At 32.2% G+C, this 23780-nt stretch overlaps 1 protein-coding gene across 1 annotated transcript in view; it reads left to right on the forward strand.

Annotated features, from left to right (window-relative positions):
• LOC131854564 (uncharacterized) overlaps nucleotides 1-23780 on the forward strand; it is a 126608-nt gene that overhangs the window by 61584 nt on the left and 41244 nt on the right. The window contains exon 3 of the mRNA XM_059205681.1: nucleotides 9911-9962. The gene's annotated coding sequence lies outside the window, so the exon portion shown is untranslated. The remainder of the gene's footprint in view (nucleotides 1-9910; nucleotides 9963-23780) is intronic.

The raw sequence follows: 23780 nt of genomic DNA on the forward strand, positions 1-23780 counted from the left end.
AGCATTGTTTGTAATATGAATCACTTTATTTTCCTTCTTCCTTTAGTGCCAATAGTTCTAACAATCTCTCTTTCTCTTTTTCTTCTTATTAAAAACTTACAAGGATTAAATTTCGAATAAAATTTATAATTACTCGTATATTAAAATTAGATCAATATATAATACTGATATAGGAGAGAGACAAAAAATATTATTATATCGAATGTTTTTCAATTATTATTGTAATGTTAATTGGACTGCACATCTGTACCATAAAACCTGATTTGTTTATTTTAATTAATTAACAATCACTGTAAAGTTAATTGCCTATATATAACAACATCCGTTTATTATTTTATGATAAGACTAACTGTAACTTGCGGCTTATGCCTCTTGTACCATTCATCTGTAAATCAATTGATCGTCTATATTATTTGTTTAATAATTTTAAGATTTACAAAATAATACGAGATGGACGTTTTATGCCTGTAAGTACAAAATAAGTTAATATACAACTTTATAAATTTTAAACTAATATTTTAGCCTAAGTTACTCCTTATTACATCAGCCACCTGCCAATAAAAGTCCCGTCAAAACCGGTCCAGCCATTTCAGAGATTAGTCGGAACAAACAGACAAAAATTGTAAAAAATGTTATTTTGTTGTAATGTAGTAAAAAAAACGGTTATTTCAATATTACAAACGACACTCCAATTTCATTTATATGTATAGATAAGAAAATTTTTATTGTAGTATTGCACAATTTTTTTTTAAAGAACAACTATAATTAACTATATAAAAAAGAATAGTAATGTATTTAAAATAATTAATAATAAAGTACTAACAACTCCTTTCAGTATTTAAGTATTGTTTAAGATTTCTTTAATCTGGATATTGACTCTCATTTAACTATACATTCTGGGAAAAATCCGTCTTAATTTCGCCATCGTACTCTGTGGAAATTATTGACAATAAAGCATATAAACTGTAGTACATCGCTGTACATATATTTGTAGTTATATATATAATTATTTTGAGTAGTGAGGACATCAATATCAAAGGATTTATGTGTTAAAATTTATATTTTTTTAATTTTGTAAAAAAACCCGTGCGCAGTAGCGGTATATAGTAATGTAATAGTCTACTTGTGTGGACTATCCCATAGTACCTACATAAATACCCAACAGATGCGTGGGTACAATTACACAAATGGTCTCGTTTGTGTTCATAACTTTTGAACATTGATTTCAAAAGCTTCATTGCATTAGGTTGTAATTAAGTTGCACGGAATTTATTACAATTGGTTTTTAACTATGTTACATTTCTATGGGCTATTTATATTACTCTTAGCTTTTTTATTAGTTCGTAGTTATTTTTTTGTAAGTTATATTGGAAATTCCAACATTAGTCTTTACATAGTATAAATTGAAGTCGCCGCTGTCTATTCACTTATATCTTTTAAATTAATGCAACGAATTTTAATATGGTTTTCAGTAATAGATAGAGTGATTCAAGAGAAAGGTTTATATGTATAATACATGCGAAGATATAGTATATAACAAGACGAGAACTATAAATTTGTATTCTATTTCACAAATTTCCAATGGAGAATTCTGTGCGTTCTCGAACGATCGGTATTTGTTTTATTTTTCGTTCTATATTCTACACACTCTGTTACATCATTAATTGTGCTCGAATTATTATTAAATACTGACTAGTGGGTTCCTAGGAGTTGGTGTTTTTATAGTATCACCATCGATCATATCGATGAACCTTATTGAGACACAAACAAGTTTCTTTCTTCAGATTTTACAAATACAGTATTTTATGGCAATTATGTCAGTCTTATAAAAGCTTCTTGAGACAACTTGAAATGAAGAATAAATACAAAATATAATGAATATATAAAAATACCGACAGATAGCCATAAATAAAAATTATAGTCTATACCAAATAAAAAGTTTTATGATAAAAACTTTGTTTTAAATACAATTCCATTTAAAAAAATATATCAAATTTTGTTTAATCAAAGCATCTAAACATTGCGTTGCGTATACATTTAAAAAAAAAGGATCAAATTGAAATGTTCTACATGAAATCAAATAAAACAAGATTATCTTAAATGAGACATATAATCAAATATATTTGATTACGAAATTTATTTTATAAAGTCGCTCTTATCTTTTCAGGTATAGTATAGGCTACGGTAACCATTTACCGTCAGCTGATCCGTATGTTTGCCACCAAAGTGGTATAAAAAAAATTACAACAGTTTCGCTGTGTGATCGCTTGTCAGTGTCTAGGTTACCTGAACACATATTGTCATCTATTTCAATATAGTTTTGATTATTCTTTAAGATATGATTCAGAAGCATGTTCTCACGAAATTACGAGTTAACGGTTGTAAAGAAGATTGCATCGCGGTTTATCGTTACCATCTAGAGGTTACTGTCTCAGCGGGTAGTAAGTAATATTACGTTTCAGTTATAGCAATCTTTTTATTAAGTTACACTTTGTTAAAATCATCTATTATCCAAAGAAATAGAAATGAAAACTATTCAAATATACATACTTAACATAAGCACTTCTGAATAGTGATATTTCCATCACTCATTCGGAACGCATAGTCATTATAATAAGAACGAGAAAGAAACTTGCGTGTTGCTCTTTTAAATAAATTTTATTTAGAATAACATTTTAAAGAATTTAGTGTGCATACAAACTGCTAATTAGCAAAGTTGACATAAATAAATAGATAGTTACTTGAGTAACAAAGTAAATCAGTTACAGTTATTAGTCTTATTTACCGTGACTACCTTTGTAAACTGTGTTTCAGTTGCAATAATACAATTCACACAACACCATCTAATCCTAAGCTTACTTACTTAATACACATAGAAAACACCCGGACCGATATAAACAATTATATTCATGAATACAAGTATTTACCGTGTGAGGAATCGAACCCGTGACCATTGGAAGTAAAGGTGTGCTAAACCGCTAGACCACCGAGCCCGTTGAGTTGAAGTTGGAGCATGAGAATAGGCAGTGAAATTACAAAATAACAATCTTAGGGTCTTACGGGGAGTAATAACGTGATTTCCGTAATACTGTTCATATACGTAGGTGATAACAATGATTACCACTTACCATCAAGTGAGCTGCAAGCTCGTTTGTCCCGTATGCTATAAAAAAATATATGTGCACTACACAAAATACAAGCGCTACACAAAAGCGTACTGGATTGGAGCGCACACCCATCCAATTTGAATTCTACGCATAACGAACAGACTTCAACAATCTAATAATTTGAAGAAACGCAAGCGAAATGAAATCTATCATTTCTACAACCCTGTAATCTGCTAAAGTCATCATCACCTACCATCTAAAAATTCGAGCGGCATCATCACGTACCAATATGTATATCATATTACAGACACTACAGAGAAATATCCTTTCGTATCTTTTTGAATTATCTCAGCCAAGGCTAAGATTACTCTTCTACTGTTCAGTGGAACACCAACCAGATAAATTGGACGATTTTATTAATATGCGTGCAAACAATTTTGTATTCTATTAACAACTGTGTATAATCTATATTTGCATTAATATTTCAGAGGTATCTGGCTAGTATTTTATTTTTATTTTTACTACCAGACAAATAAACCCTACTCGCATGGTTTATCGACAAATCGGAATCTAACGCAGCATGTCTCGCCGTGCTGTGAATGAACCAACTCTTAAACCCCATAACTATCTGTCATCAACCACATATCGGCCCCGTGAATCGTGATCACCACCATAGATTCTCCAACGTCAGGTTTAAATGACAAAGATGATCTCATTGCGTTTTTGCACGACTCACCTGCGCATACGCACGTTGGACAGAACGTCACATATACCACGTTCTGTTTTAACGAAATTCAACTTTATTCGTAATTGTTAGAGTTCATTTTTCGATGGGGGACGCTTGTGAGAAAAAGGTTGTATGTGCATCTAATTTTCTTAGCGTGAGAATTTTACGACGTCTGTCATCTCTTGCAAGTATTTTATATTTGTCGTTGATTTAGCATCTATTTATAAACACTTCCTAATTTCATTAGCAGATATGACTATATTAGTAATCTTTTAGTGAGTTATACTTGACGATAACAATGCTGGATCACATCAAAAACATCCACGTTCGAGGTAGTTTTAAGGTGACTCCCATACAGGAGAAGATTTTAGAGAGCCGCCTAAGGTGGTACGGTCATGTCATGCGGCGATCATCAGACCACATGACGAGAACAGTGCTTGACATAAGTACCCAGCCCAGAAGACGCGGCAGACCCTACCTCACACGGATGTGCTTTATTGAGAGGGTTATAAAAAGCGCCAAAATAAAATCCCAGACGACCCAGGACAGAACGTCCTGGCGAAGATTGACCAGACGGGCCGACCCCAAATAAATGGGACCAAGGGCAGGCAAAAGAAGAAAGTTACACTTGACGATCTGATAGGCGCCTCGTTCTCACTGTCATATACTTGTGACCAGACATCTAAATATTGAGAAATATAAACTTCGTTTTATATCTGTTCATTTTAGCTATATATTAATAATTTACAGACCTTAAGGTGTCAAGTACGCCATATGCACCTTTATTTGTGTATTTGTGCATTAAAGTTATAATAAAGTAGCTATTACCGCTTCGTCCGCGTGGAATTTACCTTCATTTTTAAAATATAAAAGTAGCCTAAGCTACTCCTTATTACATCAGCTACCTGGCAAAAAAAAGTCGCATTAAAATCGGTCTAACCATTTCAGAGATTAGCCGGAACAAACAGACAGACAATAATTGTAAAATATGTTTTTTGGGTGTATGTTATTATGTTCCGTATTTATATTCATATGCATGTAGTAAAAAAACGGTTATTTTAATATTACAAACAGACACTCCAATTTTATTTATATGTATATAGTAATATGACCTGCTGGCCTAATTCCTAGCAATGTAACTGATTGACTGTTTCATCTTACAAACGAGTATTTAAATAATAATAACAATATAAGAGATGAGAGAGAGAGAGAGAGATAGTATGGAGATGTTAAGATGGACCTGTGACAGATGATCACCGACAAACTGATGCCCATTTACAATATTATTATTAATAATCTACTCGTATGTTGTCCCACTGCTGGGCAAAGGTGTTCCCCAATTACATAAAAATATAACTAAATCCTGGGCTTGGCCCTTATTTTTTCATGTTCTTAAGAATCACCAACAAGAATTCTGTGTTTTAATGATAAAGGTTTGACGACCTCGGTGGTCTAGCGGTCTAGCACACCGCTTTACGTCCGATGGTCGCGGGTTCGATTCCTCGCACGACACAAATGAGTATGATTGTTTGTATCAGTCTGGGTGTTTTCTATGTATAACATGTAGTACATAGATAATTTTTTTCCGTAAATACATATTTACGAAAAAAAATTATCTATGTATTTGTATCAGTTGTCTAGGCCCCATAACACAAGCTTTAGCTAGCTTAACTTGGGTCTAGATGGCGCTGTGTGAATTGTCCTGAGATTATTATTATTATAGCATTACGTACTCTCTGCATATACTCTAAAGGACTTGGCGTGAAGATAAATAGATAGAATGTGTATGGTGCCACCCAGTATGTAGGGTTACTTTACTATCTACCATCAGATCAGTTATCTATAACCATTATCGATATTATAGAGACGGCTCCGGCGATAGATTTGCATCGCAATTCACTGAATGGCAAGTAAATGTATGACTGTATTTTCAATATTTCATTTCATTCACATTCTCGATCATCTATTCGATATATTGAATTGAAAGTAAGTAGGTACTATTCCCAACAAGAAAATATCTGTATATCTATATATACGTGAAGCAAAAACGTTGTACCCCTTTTTACGAAGTTTGCGCGGACGGATGAGTATGTAATTTCGCACACTTATCTTAATCTTATTAATATTATAAACGCGAAATTTTGTGAGTATGGATGGATGCCTCTGAAACTGCGCGCATAGTTAGTAGTCTATATAAAGAAGATTGTAGAAGACTAATAAAAAACAAAAAAATAATAAATAAAAAATATTACACACACACATTTTTTTTTAAAGGCTATGGCCAAATTAGGAATATATTAATATTGTTAGTCTGTTAGTCTAACTGTATATCATACTAGCTGTTGCCCGCGGCTTCACTCGCGTTAATTAGGGGATACCCTTAGGGTTGGAATTTATCAAAATCCTTTCTTAGGGGGTGCCTACGTCATAGTAGCTTTATGCATGCAAAGTCTCAGCTCGATCGGTTTAAAATTGATAAAGTTCCATACAAACTTTCATCCCCTATTTTATCCCCTTGGGGGTAGAATTAATCAAAATCTGTTCTTAGCGGATGCCTACGTCATAACATCTACCTGCATGCCAAATTTCAGCCCGATCCGATCCAGTGGTTTGGGCTGTGTTTGGGCGTTGATAGATCACTGTTACCTTTGAGTTATATATACATATTTAGATTAATTATGGTCGAATTTCGACCGTTAGCGATCACTAATTTATATTTATTATTTATTTTATTTAATATAATTACATATATACCAACTTCTACAAAATTAAATGGAAAACTTTTGTGTATGTCTGTCACATGCTCTTGTTAAAACAAACAGTGGTAGCAGCATACCTACCAGTATCAGAACGAGAAATTTTAATAGGACAAAATACAAACGCCCTTATTACGACCACAATATTGACGTATCGTCACTGTCATCTTGCAAATGGGCAGCGCATGCGCAGCTGGAGCTAAACGTCATCCTTGAGGACAGGATTCCGTCGTCCATACTCATACCATAAAACTGTAGTAGGGAATTTAATTCGAAACCAAAAATGTAAACAAGGAAACGTCATTCGAAAGGAAACAAAAAAATAAAAGAATTCTGTTCGAGTATGGCACTACTTTTGTAAATTAGTTTCAGTTATTTTAATTTTATACTTGCTATAAGAGGCTTCAATACAGCCCCCCGGAGGTTGTTGCCCCCGGAGTATACGCCGGGGCACAGGGGTTCGCCCCGGGGCCCCAACCTTTACCTCCCTGGGGCGGATGACCAATCATACAGAGATCAAAAATATAAACATTATCACACTGACATTTCACAGTTAGCCAACATTTCCTTAGACTTTCCTTAGTTCAATTAATAAAAATAATGTATTTATCATTATATAGTATAAAACAAAGTCGCTATCGCTGTCTGTCCGTCCCTATGTATGCTTAAATCTTTAGAACTACACAACGGATTTAGAAGCGGTTTTTTTATAGATAGAATGATTCAATAGGAAGGTTTATATGTATAATACATATACACCCGGGCGAAGCCAGGGCGAGTAGCTAGTAAAAATATATTTCATTCTTTAAACTTATAATTGACAAACAAACTTTCCAATTTACAATATTATATGTAATATTTTCTTATCTGTGGTATAGGATTATGAAACCAGAAGTATAATTCTTACCTACAGGCATCTGTATCCCTGACTACCGGTCGCAGTCAGTGCTGTCACCTGTCTGTCTGTCTGTACACGGAAAGCTTAGGAATTTCAAATCAACCGCTACTTATGATCGAGCACCAGATACAAGCAACTGGGAATATATATTTTAATAGGGACATTGCAGTAAGTCGATAGTTAACTATTTGTAACTAACGAGTATATTGTAAAGAGAAAACATTTTAGGTGAGGTTTATTACTAAAGTTAAAACAGGTTTATCCTTTTGTATAATAATAAGACAGTAAATGATACTTAATCGTCAAATAAGATTATATATTAGCTATTATTAAATTGAAGATTGAATCGTCATATAAATTTATTTTATTATAAAATTAAATTAGTTATTTTGTTTGTTATTAATATTATAGTACAAAAGACATATTGCTTTTATAGTCATTACATAGTATAAAAAAAAAGTCGCTCTCGCGGTCTGTCCGTCCCTATGTATGCTTAAATCTTGAAACCTACGCAACGGATTTTGATATTTGATATTTTTTATTTGATATATCAAATATATAATATATAAATTATATCAAATAATAATTATAATTATTATTTGATATTTGATATAATTTATATATAAAACTAGCTACTCGCTTCGGTTTCGCCCGGATGTATATGTATTAAACATATAAACCATCCTCTTGAATCACTCTATCTATTAAAAAAAAGCCGCTTCAAAATCCGTAGCGATTTAAGCATACATAGAGACGGACAGACAGCGACAGCGACTTCGTTATATACTCTGTAATGATAACATTTGATGAATAGATAGATCTATTCTTGAAATAATAGTACATTAGATATTGTTTTTTTTTCACAGAACAATTCACACAGCGCCATTTAGTACCAAACTAAGCAGAGCTTGTATTATGTGTACTGGACGACTGATACAAATATAATACATAAATGTATGTTTTTGGGTATTTACATCTACAATACTCAGACCGTTATAATATATATAAGAACCTCATTTAGTAAAGTGAGTAAATAAAATTACATGTAATTTTATTTTATATTAATACTAACTGTACCCGCGACATCGCCCGCGTGGAAATTAACTTTATTTATCTAAAATAAAAGTAGCCTAAGTTACTCCTTATTACATCTTATGGGACTTTATGGGATCTTATGGGACTAAGACTAGCCAGAACAAACAAACAGACAGTCAAAAATTGTAAAAAATGTTATTTTGGTGTATGTACCGTATTTATATTCAAATACATGTAGTAAAAAACAGTTATTTCAATATTACAAACAGACACTCCAAATTTATTTATATGTATAGATAAAGAACGTGCCTATTCAATTTCAATAATTTATTTCCACAAAACAACACCAGTTGACTGCAAAAACTACAAAATAGTCAGCACTCCATAGAAGTCGCTATTTTCTTAATTTTTAATATTTTTATTATAACCTCCAATATAATAAGTATAATTAGTAAATCTTGAGTTCCCGATATTTCGGCAGTGTTTCAACGGCCATGATCACGGGTACAGTTTACCCTGCCGAAATATCGGGAACAAAAATAAAACGTGGTAAGATCCGTGATTTACTAATTATACTTACAAATAATAACCGCGTCAAACTCCAATATAATGTTCAATTCGAAATACTTAATTATAATTTAGTTAATGTATTTACCTTACAAATTTTATTAGTTAGCAGACAGGAATATTATATAAGTTTACATACAGTGATACTAGATGGCGCTGATGTCGAATTCTAAAACGCGCTATAGAAATAACTTCGCTCCGTGATGTAAACTCCACTGAATGATTTCGTAGTTAGTGTGTAGAATAAAAAAAATATTAGCAATTTTTGAACTCGGTCAAACTGGTCCAATCAGTTCCGAGCTGTAAAACTAAAATGTTTATGTACCATTTGTTATTTTTATTACAATTGGTATTTATTATGATGTATGTATAAAAATGCATCTCGGAATCTCGACACTTCTGTAACCAGTCTGCGTGTTTAAAAGTTATTTGTTTCTTGATTATTCTACTGTATTTCTACATAATAAATGTTTTTTTATCTTTCCTATTTTTGTTTTTATTTTTTTTATATATTTCTTATTTTATTCACTAACTTTAACTCTTAAGAAAATTGTAATGCTAAATTGTAAAACAAAATAGCCAAAAATGCCTGTAATAAATAAAGTATTATTATTAAATTATGAGCGAATGCTTTTTATAGTGATATAGAATAAAAAATTCTAATTTTCACACCCCGTGTTGTAATCCCAGTTATAAACTCCTCAAATTTTTATAATTTTGTAATAATAATTATTTAATATTATTTCGTTTTTTAATATATAATTCATATTTACTGATTAAAATAAAATAAATGACTGATATTAATTATTATTTGTTTCAGATTATAACTTTGCAAATGTTATTCTTCCATTGAGCTGACCATTAGCGATAAGGTATGTAAATCATTTCATTGATTGGTTTATAACTTCAGAAACAAAGACGTGTATAAATGAATGAAGCTATTATGATAGTTTTTTCTCTGTTTGTAAGCTTACGTTTCGAGTTTGTTCTTAGCTACAATTTTTTTATATTTTTCGAGTGATAATGATGCACATATATTATTACGAATAATGTTTTTACTATTTTATTACTCATGGAAATGCAAACTAATATATATAAATTGATTGCGTGTGCTTTTTTCATGTTACCTAGCGACACATTCGTTACTTATATTTTAAATTATATTTAATTAATTTAATCATTATTTTTAATGTTATTGTACCAAATAATTCATCGCAGATATGTAATATTTCATCAAAATAAATGTCTCTACACATAACATAAACAACCAGTAACGACATAATAAATTAAATCTTCAGTTATTCTGTCCCGAAGGCCGTTTAGGCGTCTGTCGATAATAATCAACCAAGTAAAGATAAAATTATTTTACAGTCCTCTTAAAACCACATAATTATATACTTAATGCTGTTAAATATACAGTTTGGAATAGCTTGCGTCGCTGTCGGCGAGAGTAGAAAGTAGCAGGATGCTTGTGGTAGGTCGGGAACATAATGAAATGCATTATTATAATTTGTATGGTCTCATTCGATTATCCTTGCATGCGCCGTGAATGTAAATTCAACCATAAAGAAAAGTAATAAAGATAATTTTTAAGCTTCCGTATAACAATCTGTTACAAGGACGCAATTGTTTTGATCTCTGTGTGGTGATGGCACTGTTTTATGGTTGAAAATGAAATGGTGCACCCGTCTGCGATAACGGTATACGCTAGCGGGGCACCAATGGAGAATGATAGGAATTTTTTTGAGGATTGATAATGGAATGGTGCCATCGCCTGCGCTAATGGTATACTCTAGCGGGGCACCAGTGGAGGATGATAAGAAGACTATGAGGTCAGGTCAGTTAGCTCATCGCGACTAATTCACCAGCATGAGGATGATAGGGTTAAGAAAATTAAGATGAAGATCTTAGTCGACCATTATAGGGAATTAATCAGGACTTAATTCAAAATATCAGCCCCGAAGGATTAGTAATTGCTGAGAAAAATTAAGGTATCTGAGGTCAATATTTGCGATGCGTCGCCTTAAGAGATTGCTTTAAGCGATAAGGCCGACTTTTGTTAGCAAATTTATACAAGTTTTTTTATTTGTATATATTTTTTAAATACATCAAAGGGTTATATCATTATTACGCAGGCAGATTTTGTATAAAGTAGTCTACAAGAATAGTTATCTCAAATGTTTCCGGCGACTAACTAAAATTCATTTCGTAATTGAAAAGGTCATTAAAAGCAAAAACAATTTAAAAGCGCCTTCTACATTTCACACAGCGCCATCTAGTGATCACTGAACAAACTAAATTAACTAGTAACATTTTTCTAAATACGAACAGAAATGTACATTAAAGATATACGTATAAAGCTGATAATTTATTACTAGACGCCAAATTGGCGCTATTACTACTGGATAACTCGGTATCATTGTTATTACACCGCTATACCGGCTGTACAATACTCTACTAAACGTTGCTTATATACAGTTTTAAGTGTTTTTTTTGTTTTTTTTTCTCAAAATATATAATTCAGATTTGAAAAATTTGCACTAAGAAGATAGCACTGCATTTTTTTTAATTCGTATAATGCATCGCGTTAGAGTCAGCCGACAATTTTTTTACTTCAAAATACAAAGGTGATTTGTTAGCATTTAGGACATGTATTTAAATTTACATGGTTTCGTTTTGTTGCCAGTCCTAAATTTAATCAAACCAAACTACAAGTATCATATTCAAAAATATGATACGTTTAATCAAAAAAATAATTAATTAATAAAAGTATTTGAAAAAAAAATTTTTTTTTTTATTTGATAACGTAAAATCGAATTTTGAAATTTAATAACACTGGATACTGTTTTAGACCTATTCAGGACGTCTCAAGACACAAAAAATTACACACAAAAGATATGTTCTAATTTTTTTTGTGTCCTATTCAGGACCTATTCAGGACTGAATAGGTCTAAAACATTAGACCTATTCAGGAAAGACACAAAAAAAATTAGAACATATCTTGGGAAAACAGATTGGAAAGATTAATCTATAGGCCACCCAGTGAAACAACAACGCGCAACCACTAATGTTATTATTAATTTTTAATAGAGCTTCCATTTGATTCATGTAAAATTGATCATACATCGAAAATAACCTCCAACATACATACAATGACTCACCACAATATCTTTAATCTCACGATGGAAAGAGACAAAAAGTACACACGCGTTCTGACTGACGTTTCAATTAAAAATAATTTAGAGAGTGAAATCATAGACATCGATCTTTTGTTCGGCGCATCACTATAGATGTGTACGAGCTTTGTGAATATAGTGTTGTTACATTTTTCTTTTGTGTCGAGATAATTATCGACACCGCATGGACATAAAGGGGCTATTTAAAGATCGTTCAATTACCAATTAAACTGATGTTTTGTTGGTTTATTTATTTATTTAATTTATAAAGGCGATGTGGTTGATGATTCGAATAATCGAATGTTTTTTTAAGGGATGATAATAGAATGATGCATTCGCCTGCTCTAACGGTTTACGCTCGTGCCACCAGTGGAGAATAAGTTGAGCATAAAGTCAGTTTAGTTAGCGCATCGTGATAAATTCACCAGGAATTTAACGTGATGGTTTCCAGGGGGAACCACGTGGAGGTCAAGCTGACCATGTCATAGTGATATTATTTATGCTGTACTTTAAATTAACCGTATCAAATTAGCATTTGTGGTTTTTACTGCTCCATTTGCTTCAATGTACCCATAATTTATATACTATGACATTTCAATGAGGAAACCTTTGCGTGCATTATGCTAGCCACAGCGTTCTTATTGCTATGACCATAAAGTATATTTTCCCAAAAAATGTTATCCGGATTTTATATAAATATAGACCAGTAAAGTGACCACTATTAGCATATTCTATAAACACAGTACAGATAATAAAGATAAGTTTAATGAAACGGAATTTAGCGATTTACTTTTACGTTCCCACGCGAGCACGCGGCCTTGCTTGTTCGGTTGTAAGTTTGGTACATAAGAGGAGCGATAGCGGAAATGATAACATCTCATAGCTAGGCAGAATAATAGATGTATATAACATTGTATTTATATTGGGACAGTAAAGTCCTCGAGTGGTGACCGCGGACCGAAATATGCAGCGTAGGAAGGCCTTCGAAAAGGTGGCCCGACAATCTGGTCAAGATCGCTGGAAAGCGTTGCATGCGAGCAGTGCAGAACCGGTCGTCGTGGACAAAGGCCTCTCCCAAAACTCGGAGAGGCCTTTGTTCAGCAGTGGACGTCTTCCGGGCTGAAACCATGATGGTGCAATGTAATAAATAATGATAGTAAAAAGTCTTTATTGCACACTGAAATAATAAGTACATACAAAAGGAATGTTTTTGCTTAAGTGTGCTTAATGCAATCTCTTACAGACAGCTTGGATATAAATAATGTGTGAGTAATAAGGTTGGTAGATTCTATACTCTGTAGGTCTGTCGGTAGGATATTGATAAAAAATTGCCATATAATTGGGTGTTTTTTAATTTAATTATTCAATTTTAATCTATTGGTGATTGCATCTGTGATTTGTACTTGTGCGCTCCAGCTTTCTTTACCTTAAGATGCTCTTTCTTTATGTAATTGAAATGGCTTATAGCTGACAGGCACTCAATGATAAATGGTATATGGTGGAACGGTATCAAAAATATGTAATGTTATTACGGAGGTTTACTATGTCATTCCGTACTCAGTAATTTATTAGTAACTTTAACTATGTATAAATGTCATATATCTCTAGGAAAAAAGGTCTGCCTTTTGACCTTATTCTTCATCTTACTTGGAGACGATAATAAATAATTATATTACAAGACAATTCTATAGTAAGGGCTATAGAACCTACTTTTTATTTTATTCTTTCATACTCCACTGGTATTGTGCCAGCGTTTAATATTGAATTTGATGTAGACGGGTTAACTATACCACCTAATCTTTAAAATAAGTTGTTCCTCTTGCGACAGCAATTCTTGTTATCTTACCAGTCGGACCGAAACAACAGTTATACAATACATAATCTTACATGCTACGTAATAACGCATGTACTGCAACTTTGCGAAAGAAATAAGGTAGTATTGTGTATGTTTGTCGGTCTAGGTGGCGTACTCTGAAAAACGGCGAGCGCAATAGATCTGTGTAGGTCACAGTGCTACAGGTCCAAGCACCTGATAATAACCCAAACAACCCAATAAAAAAAAATAGTATTGTATATTTGGGCACTATTATCCGTATAGGCTCTCGTTTGGGCCGTTGTGCGTGTAGAAATAAAGTAGTTAAATACTAGTATTAGATTGATAAAATTACTTACTAACTGCTTGATTTGATTGGATTGGAACTAGTGTCCCTCAGCTATGGTGCCCGAAGGCATTGTGAGTTACAACACGGGTAGAATATAATTAGGGAAGTTTTTTTTTAATAGTCAATAATCATTACAATCGGCTTGGTTGTCTTGCGGTTTAGCACACTGATTTAGTTTCGATGGTAGCGGATTCGATTCCTTGCTCGGTATCAACATTTATATTCATGAATGTAATTGTTTGTATTGGTTGCGTGTTTTCTATCATACAAAATTTAAAAAAAAGTTATTATATCAGTTGGTTAGTACTACTTAGTACCCATTGCATAAGCTCTGCTTAACCTGGGACTAGATGGCGCTGTGTGTACAGTCCTGGGTCACTAATATTAATATTATTATAACGGTTATATGTTTATATGAATGTTATAACATAGAACATGCCGAGAATTTCAAACATTTGTAACCCACCCGTGCGAAGCCGGGACGGGTCGCTTGTATTAATAAAGTACAGTTGACCATATTAATATCCCTAATGCAACCCGAGGTCAAATACCTCGACAAATAATTTGAATAGTGTCAATACAAAAACACGATAGGATTTATTTCGGCCGCGACCAATTTAACATTAATGGTCGTTCGTTAGGCGGTAATTTATATTGTTAACTGTCGGTAAAGTTACAATCTGTCTTATGAATCTGTACGGTGCAATTTGTAAGAGATAGCGATTAATGTTAAACACAATTATTCTAATAGATAACCATGTCTTCCCTCTGGTAGGAAAATTCGAAGAAGAATTTAGTAATTATTTATTTTGTTGTCAAAACAAATTACTAAATTTATACTATTGTTTTTTTAATAACACAAATTTATAGAAAAAAAACATTTTTGAATAAATAAAACAGTTTTTAAAAATCTAAGTAATTTCCCATGGTATATAACATTTTATTGAGGAAAACTATATATGTACGACTGTACGTATAATTGCAAACTATAAAAAAAATATAATATTAAATCTTACGTAGATCATAGATGTAATTTTTTATATTGTACTAATTTATTTTTGAAGCGTTACAGTATTGTAAAATATTGTACAGGATGTAGTTCTTTAATTATTAATATCCTAATATTAAACATAATTAAATGTACAGAACCAAAAGTATATTTTACAGTACATTTAGATCTTTTGTTTAATAATAATATACATCTTTATATACCATAAAATGAAGCGGCTTCCGCTGTCTGTTTGCTTCGATCTTAAACTACGACAGACTAACAGATTTTAATGCAGTTTTAGCAATAGATAGAGTGGATCAGGAGAAAGGTTTACATGTTAACACATGCCTGTTCTAGTATAGAACAAATCGAGATATTCAAAGAATTGTAATGTGTCGAATAATAATAAATAAAATATATTTATAGAACATGTACACCCATGCGAAGCTGTTTCAAGTAACTAGTAAATTAGAAATGGAATTATAGCAGCCTCTCCCGCTGCTCTTATAACTTGCACCACACAACAAAGACAGTTCTCACGTAGTGGAATGCGGGAGCATTTTCACACTATGTGTATAATTAACGTGTTAGTTGTTATATGCACAAGTAATAGCGTCTAATAGTCTATAAAACTTTGTTATGTCAGATGACTAGGAAAATTTTGAGTAACTATAAAAATTAAGTAAAAATAATCCTAGACAATAACATAGCGCCATCTAACAAAGCTAAGCATAACTTGTGTTATGGGTACTAGATAACTGATACTTAAATACAGTTTTTGTACACACATATAATATACATAAGAAACACCCAGACCAATGCAAACAATGATACTCATCAATAGAATTATTTGTACTGTGCGAGGAATCGAACCCGCGACCGTCGGAAAATAAGGTGGTATGCTAAACTGCCAGACCACCGAGGCCGTCAAAATGCCGAACTTGTGCTCATCTTTATCATCCTCCACTGATGCCTCACAAGCGTAAACCGTTTACGCAGGGAGGGGCACCATTCCAGTATCATCCATTAAAAATATATATATATATATATTTACACACATGCACACAATTGCACGCATACATACCCAGACTGCACACATACTTTCCCTTTTTTTTTATTGTTGTTCATAAATTATATTCCGATGTAATATTGGTTAGTGTTGTACCTAGTTGAACAGAAGCCTATATTATGTTAAAGTTTGTGTAAAGATTTCTGATTCCTTCGACACAAGCCTTGAGCTTAATTCTTCGGACTACTCTAATGGTGTTGACTGCAGCTGACTTTTACAGCAAAGATGTAGTCGTATAGCCACAGCACCAATGGCATACCCTGATGATATATCTGGAAATAACCAAAGATGTAGTCAATTACCGAGTCGTAGGAAAATCATTACTTGCTATTATTATTTAAAAAAATTGGAGGTCGTTACAATTATTGTGCGTGGTGGGCCGGGTCATTGGGCTCCCTAAAATATGGTCGAGCGCAGTGATGGCTGGCTCATCCGTCATACTCGTGATCGGGTGCTGCTTGTAGGGACTGGTCTGCTCTAATCACTATGACTGATTTCCTCGTATTAATTGTTTAACCAGTTGGTTATGTATTCAATATTTTTTCTTTTTGAGTATTTAATTGAATTAGTGCTAATTGGTGGTTTGTATTCACACACTTAAACTTAAAAATGTAAAGTAATAATAAAATTATTTAAAAGAGCAACACGCAAGTTTCTTGCTCGTTCTTCTTGTGATGAGACAGCTTTCCGAATGAGCGGTAGATTAAAAAAAATGTAATGACTATTCAAAAGTGCTTCAATGTAAGTTTATTTGAATAAATGATTTTCTATTCTATTCTATTCTATTCTATTACAATATGTGAAGACGAGACGGGTTGTTAATTGAACTACTCTAATGCTGTTGCCCGCAGCTGGTCTTTACAGCTTCACCGGACGATAGGGACGAGTGCAGATGGCACTGCAAACCCGCGGAAGGACTTATGGAGCGGCTGCAGGCCAACTCCTAGTACAAGGGTTTCTGTTAAAACATATTATCTACAATCATTGAAGTAAAGTGTACAAATAATTAAAATAAAATAAGGCCTAGTTAAGAGAGATTTAAAATATATATATGTATTTATTTTAATTATTTGTACATTTTAAATCTTTGCTAATATCACGAGTACTAGTGCATAGTTCTCTAAACACATAAACCTTCCACTGGTATTAGCAAAGAAGCGATACATCTTGTTATAATGGTAGATACTAGGTTCGGTTCCGACCCAATTCCAGGCCGATCATAGTCGGCCAGTTTATCATTTCTTACCGTTATCTAGATTCGCTCCGTTTGCTTCGTTGTTTAGACTGCAGGTGGCAAAGGTAGGGGTCATCGACTTGAGAAGGATTAAAATGTAATCTCAAGGCACAGACATAGTAATAATATATTTTTTATGTGACTGAAATGACAAACAAACAGACTAAGACTGATGAAAAATAACTACTGTTAACTATATACATGAACAGCACAGATTTCATTACGTTATATGACACCAATAAGACAATAAAAAAATCAAATAAAAAACCACCATACTAAGAAAATGTTAGTTAAAAGAGATCTCTTCTTCTTCTTCTAACAAGTGAAATAAAAAATAATATGTAACGTGACGTTGCGTGGGTTACCAATAAAAAAAATAAACCACAGACTAAGTATGTGTCCGCTAATAGAAATCGAAACAGAAATTCAAATAAACATGATATAAGCACTTTTGAATAGTCGCATTTTTTTATTCTACCACTCATTCGAAACGCAGACTCGTCACAAGAAGTAACTTGTTTAAAAATTCTTTTAAATAAATGTTGTTCTAAGTAAATATACATTGACAAGGATTGATAGCTAACTTCATAATTTCTAACGCTATGAATTTCAAGTTACCTTTTTTTGCAAAAACATTATTATCGTTTATAAACTCTTAAATTTTATAATAAACTTTTTTACAAAGAAATTGTTTTATAAGTAATTTTAATTACTAAGTCATTGCGTTAATTTAGCTGGTAATCTCTTTTTGGGATTATGTCCACCTTTGTTCACATTGGGAAGATCCAATATCTATGTAATATTTTTATTTACAAGTGGCACCATGTAATATGTTTCTTTATATGTGACGCGATGAAGTTGCGTGGGTGACCAATAAAAAAAATAAACCACAGACTAAGAATGTTCTACAGTGTGCGAAGCGTATCAATAAGTCGATACTTCGATACAAACTAGATATCTACCACGGAACATGGTAGCCAATTAAGCCTCCCCACACACCTGTCCGTCCAAATGGCTCATTTGACCACCAGCACGGAAGTCCTCCCATTGTGTCCTGACAGCGTTGGCAAGTGGGCGGTTAAATGAACACGCAACGTTAAATATTAGACCCTTCTTATCTATGGAACTGGCTGTTTTATAATGAAAAGTTTAGACCAAAACATAGATAGGGAGATAGATAAATGTTGCATTCATTAATTAAAAAACACATAGCATGTATGAGATACAGAAAAATAAATGTTACTGATGCAAAAGTGGAGATGGCTTTATGTGTCATAAAGATGAGAAGCAACCAACTCGGCATAAAGCGTCTGTTATATTGTGTTTGTGTGTATATGTATTACACTTCGAGGTTTAAAATGTAAAGTATTGTTTTTATTGCCTATACCAGAGGTCCTTTTCAAAGTTAATAGTGCGAGCTGATATTTAATTCTTGTTCATATTGGTTACCAAATACTAGTTAACCCGCGCAACTTTATCTACGTCATATGGGAGAGAGAGAGAGAGATAGAGAGAGAGAGAGAGAGAGAGAGAGAAGAGGAATAATTTACACGGGTTTACCTTTTTAATTAATATACAATTATAATAAACCAAATCCGAGAGACTAAGGTAGGTTCGCCAATCGCCTAGTTGGATTCAGAATGTACCTGGCGTAATGCGAGCAGGTCAAGTGCTGTGTTCATTACGATATGGACAGTTCTGTTTAACCCAACTGAAATTAATGCGGTTATGGTATATTTTTTAAGAAATAAGAAGTCTCCTTTTTCTATAGATTATAGAAATAAATACTGTTAATGCAATGATATAGTTGTTTGTTGGGATATCTTCGCTTCTCGACATAAAGTATCTTTTTACGTAATTCCGTCGGCAAATTTTGCGTTGATTTTGATTATTATTTTTGCAATTAATTGTTAATATCTTATCATGTTCCTTATCTTTTTGTTTTCAAAATATTTCACAGAGCCTATTGTTATATTATGAAGTAAAATTGTTTACTTGATTGAACGCACTAATCTAAGGAACTATTTGTTCGATTGTTTTTATGTTGGGTAGCTCATTTGTTTAGGGAGGCTGTATAACTACAGGCTATATAACCAAGACCCATTCAAACCAATAGGAGCAGAGTATATATACATATTTATATTCGTCTTTGCACAATTCGCTATGGAACAGACATTCCGAGTACAATATCGTAAAGCAAACAAAATTTAGATACGCACGCCCGTACTAAAACGTAATCATATTGTATGATATATATCTGTTAATTTTATCCGTCTGTAGCAACTTCAATTGCTGCACGAATCCGGGATATAAGCATTATCTTATGCGGAACAATCAAGACAACAAATCCCATTAGATTTGGACCTTGAAAACAGCTAGATCGCTCTAAATATCATAACAATTAAGATTGTACTACATAAAATTCTTCGTATAGAGTACCGGATGATAAATTACTAATAGTTACCCGCGACTTTGTCTGCTTTTTTACATAAAATTTTAACTCCCACTCAGTCTTTTAGCCGTGAAAAGGTAAAGAACAGAAAGACACATTTTCGTATTTAAAATATATTAAAATGTATACTTTAAATAGTGTATAAAGTTTACCTCAATCACCGATATAAAATGCTATATAATAAATAATAACCTAACATATATACTATATCATATATACTATACATACAATGTGAGTTTTTTGTGTCTTTTATGTTTCACGCTTGATTGCTTATATGTATGTGATTTGAGTTTTAAAATGTCTATATTAATTCTTAACAAACAGGCTATTAAATATATGTATCAAATAATCAATAACAGTAGTAACAAAAAATATTAATATGATTTTTTTGTGAGTAACCATACCAAAATGTAAGAACTAACCATTGTGTTGCCATTGTCCTAAAATACAATAAAGTTTGGGAACCACTGTACTATATGAATAGCGATAGACTATTAAAGATCATTACACTATTTAATAGCAATTCGATCATAAATCAAACACAAAGATCACTTGCTTTAATTCTTACAAATTACTCGAGTATTGATCAGAATCATAATGAATAACCACCTTATAATCTATAGTTAAGTAGTATTTTGCTGCGTTTTGTTCAGGCACTATATTTTTATGCTATCTGCGGGATGTATAGTCTATGTGTTTTGTTCAGGTACTATATTTTATATTATCATCTGTGGGCTATAAAGTCTATGCATTGTTACGTTTTGTTTATGTAGGCACTATGGATTTATGTTATATGGTTCGGGTTATAAAACACGTTTTTTTATGTATTTAGAAAACCAATAATGTAACAATAAAAAATAGATAGCTATTTTATTGTTGTTTGTATTTTATTTACACTAGTAACCCGTTCCGTCTTCGCACGTATGCATTACATATCTTTGAATTTCTCGGCTTGTTGTATACTATAACACGCATGTATTATACATATATACCTTTCTCTAGAATCAGTCTATCTATTGCTGAAAACTACATTAAAATCCGTTGGGTAAGTTAAAAGATATAAACGAACAGAGAATGTCAGACTTTGTTTTATACTATGTATATATGTATGATAAAGAAAATTAAAAATTTTCATACGATTATGAAATTTTAGTAATCGTATAATTATAATTGACCGTCTCGGTGGTCTAGCGGGTTAGCACATGCCTTTACTTCCGGTGTTTGCGGGTTCGATTCCTCGCACGATACAAACATTTGTATTCATGAGTATGATTGATTATATTGGTGTGGGTGTTTTATATGTATATTATTTATGTATTTATAAAAAAAGTGTATCTAACTATTTATATCAGTTGTCTTGTACTTATAATACAAGTTCTGCTTAGTTTGGAACTAGATGGCGATGGTTTGGTATAGATACACATACACACCCACGAGCACAAAGGCCAGCTGCGCCTAACAGCATCAGAGTAGTCCGAAAAAGAAAAGAAAAAAAACCCACACATGCATAACCATGCTCTTTTGGTTATCAAAGAGAATTGTCCAGGGCAATTATTGTGTATAAGTGGTTAACGTAGTGGGTGACACATTTGTTAAAATTTATTAGTAAATAGCCATAAGTCATATATATAATGTGTAACTGTTTGTTGACCTAAATAAATTAAAAAAAAAAAAATAATTATAAATAAAAATTGTAAGACCTTGTTCTACAAAAAAAGTAAACCATTCAAATATCCTCCTAATAATCATATAACGTAAGCTAGTCTCATCAAGAAATAAATTTCAATTGAGAACAGATCTCCCTTTTGATTTGTTTTTAAACCTATAGATTAAATACAATTTAATACTACTTAATTCTTCCTTTATAACTTTATCTCCGTCGGAATATAATCACGGTGGTAAGGTTAACGGTGGGTATCATAAAAAAATAATTTACATTACACTAGCCCACCCATGTTCAAAATAATAAAGAACCAATTTAATCGCTTCACCACTACATATACTGTAGTCTATAGATTCTCAAACTCTTTTCATCCACCGCTATGATTGAGACATTCAAATTAAAAAATATATATATAAATATATTTAGATTATTGATTAAAAAATACATTACACTAATTAAATTACCCACATTACCATGTACATATATGTACCATGCGTTCGATACACATACACACCCACTCGCACACCCACACATGTACACACATGCTCTTTTGGTTATCAAAGATTAAATCTTTAACTGTAATGACATGAAATCTTAAAATTGAAATGACTTCCGATTGCATTTTATCCACTGGGCGCCTGCTATATTTAACCGGACCAGTAACTTTAGTACTGGTGACATAACCATTTGAGTCATTCCAGTGGTGATTATCATAATATTTCTTGTAGTATTCAAGTTTTTATTAGACTTTTAGGACTTTGAAGACTGTTGCTACAAGACTAATACCAGTGGGCTAATTATGTAACTTCGTTCGCAACGATTTTCGTATGTAACGTAGTGAAAATGACGTCATCTGTCAATAATGCGATCATATAGACGCCATTTGACGCTGTCAACTAGCATTGCAACGTAAACGCAACTTTACATATCGATAAAAATTATTTCTATCGAATGTCGATTTAGTAACCTCGTTGCAACGTCACGTAATCGCTATTTTGCCGAAATGACAGCGTGGAATTGAAACGGTTTTTACATTATGAGAAACAATTTAGAAGGTGTTTCTTTTGGTTACAATCTTTAAAATATCAGCATTAGCAGCATTATTTATCTTGTTTTGGTAATTTTCAGTATTACATATATTTTTATTATATTAAATATTACGTAGAAAGTCGTGAAAAGGTTTTAAATTTATTAAAATGGGAAAATTGTCACGACTCACAACACGACATCAGTGTTGCCAATTCGATATTTTATTTTCGTCCCAAATCACATAGATTGTTGTATTAACTAGAGTAAATGTTTAATATAAAATTAGGGTTGATTATGATATTAATATAATTAAAAAACTATTTCAATGAATACGGTGCTCTGTGAACGGAATACAACGTTTATGATGCTCTGTGATTTGTTTAAAGTAAATAAATTTATTTGTTTAAAGTTTTTACAATTATGTACAAATTTAAAAAGATGTGCCCATATCATTTTAAATTTATATGGATACCTACGTACTTAGCTAGGTATCTATAGCAGAAAAGAAAATTTAATTTGTAGGTTAGATTAATATTATTAATGATTATAAATAGTTTGTATAAAATATGCTTTTATATTCAAAATTATTAACCTTATTTTTTCATTAGAATAGAATAGACTTTCTTTATTTTATTTTATTAAATGTCTATTAATAAAATTAAAATAAAAGAACAAGTGAACGCTGCAGTATATTTTGTAATTTTTGAACGCAATAAAAATTGTTTCAAATCAACCAACTAGTGTAACAACCCAATAAATTAAAATGTATCCCTCTAAAGGTATAAGCTATCTAATGTACTGACTTTTTAAATTGGTCGGATTAACAATATTCCGCTGCAACTTCATAGTAGTGTTTTATCGATAGAAATGATTTATGTTGCGGTCATTCGACCTTACTTGATCGCATTTTTTAA

The sequence above is a fragment of the Achroia grisella genome, unplaced genomic scaffold (assembly GCF_030625045.1).
Source record: "Achroia grisella isolate CSIRO2021 unplaced genomic scaffold, CSIRO_AGI_Agris_v1 utg1239, whole genome shotgun sequence".
Taxonomy (NCBI): domain Eukaryota; kingdom Metazoa; phylum Arthropoda; class Insecta; order Lepidoptera; family Pyralidae; genus Achroia; species Achroia grisella.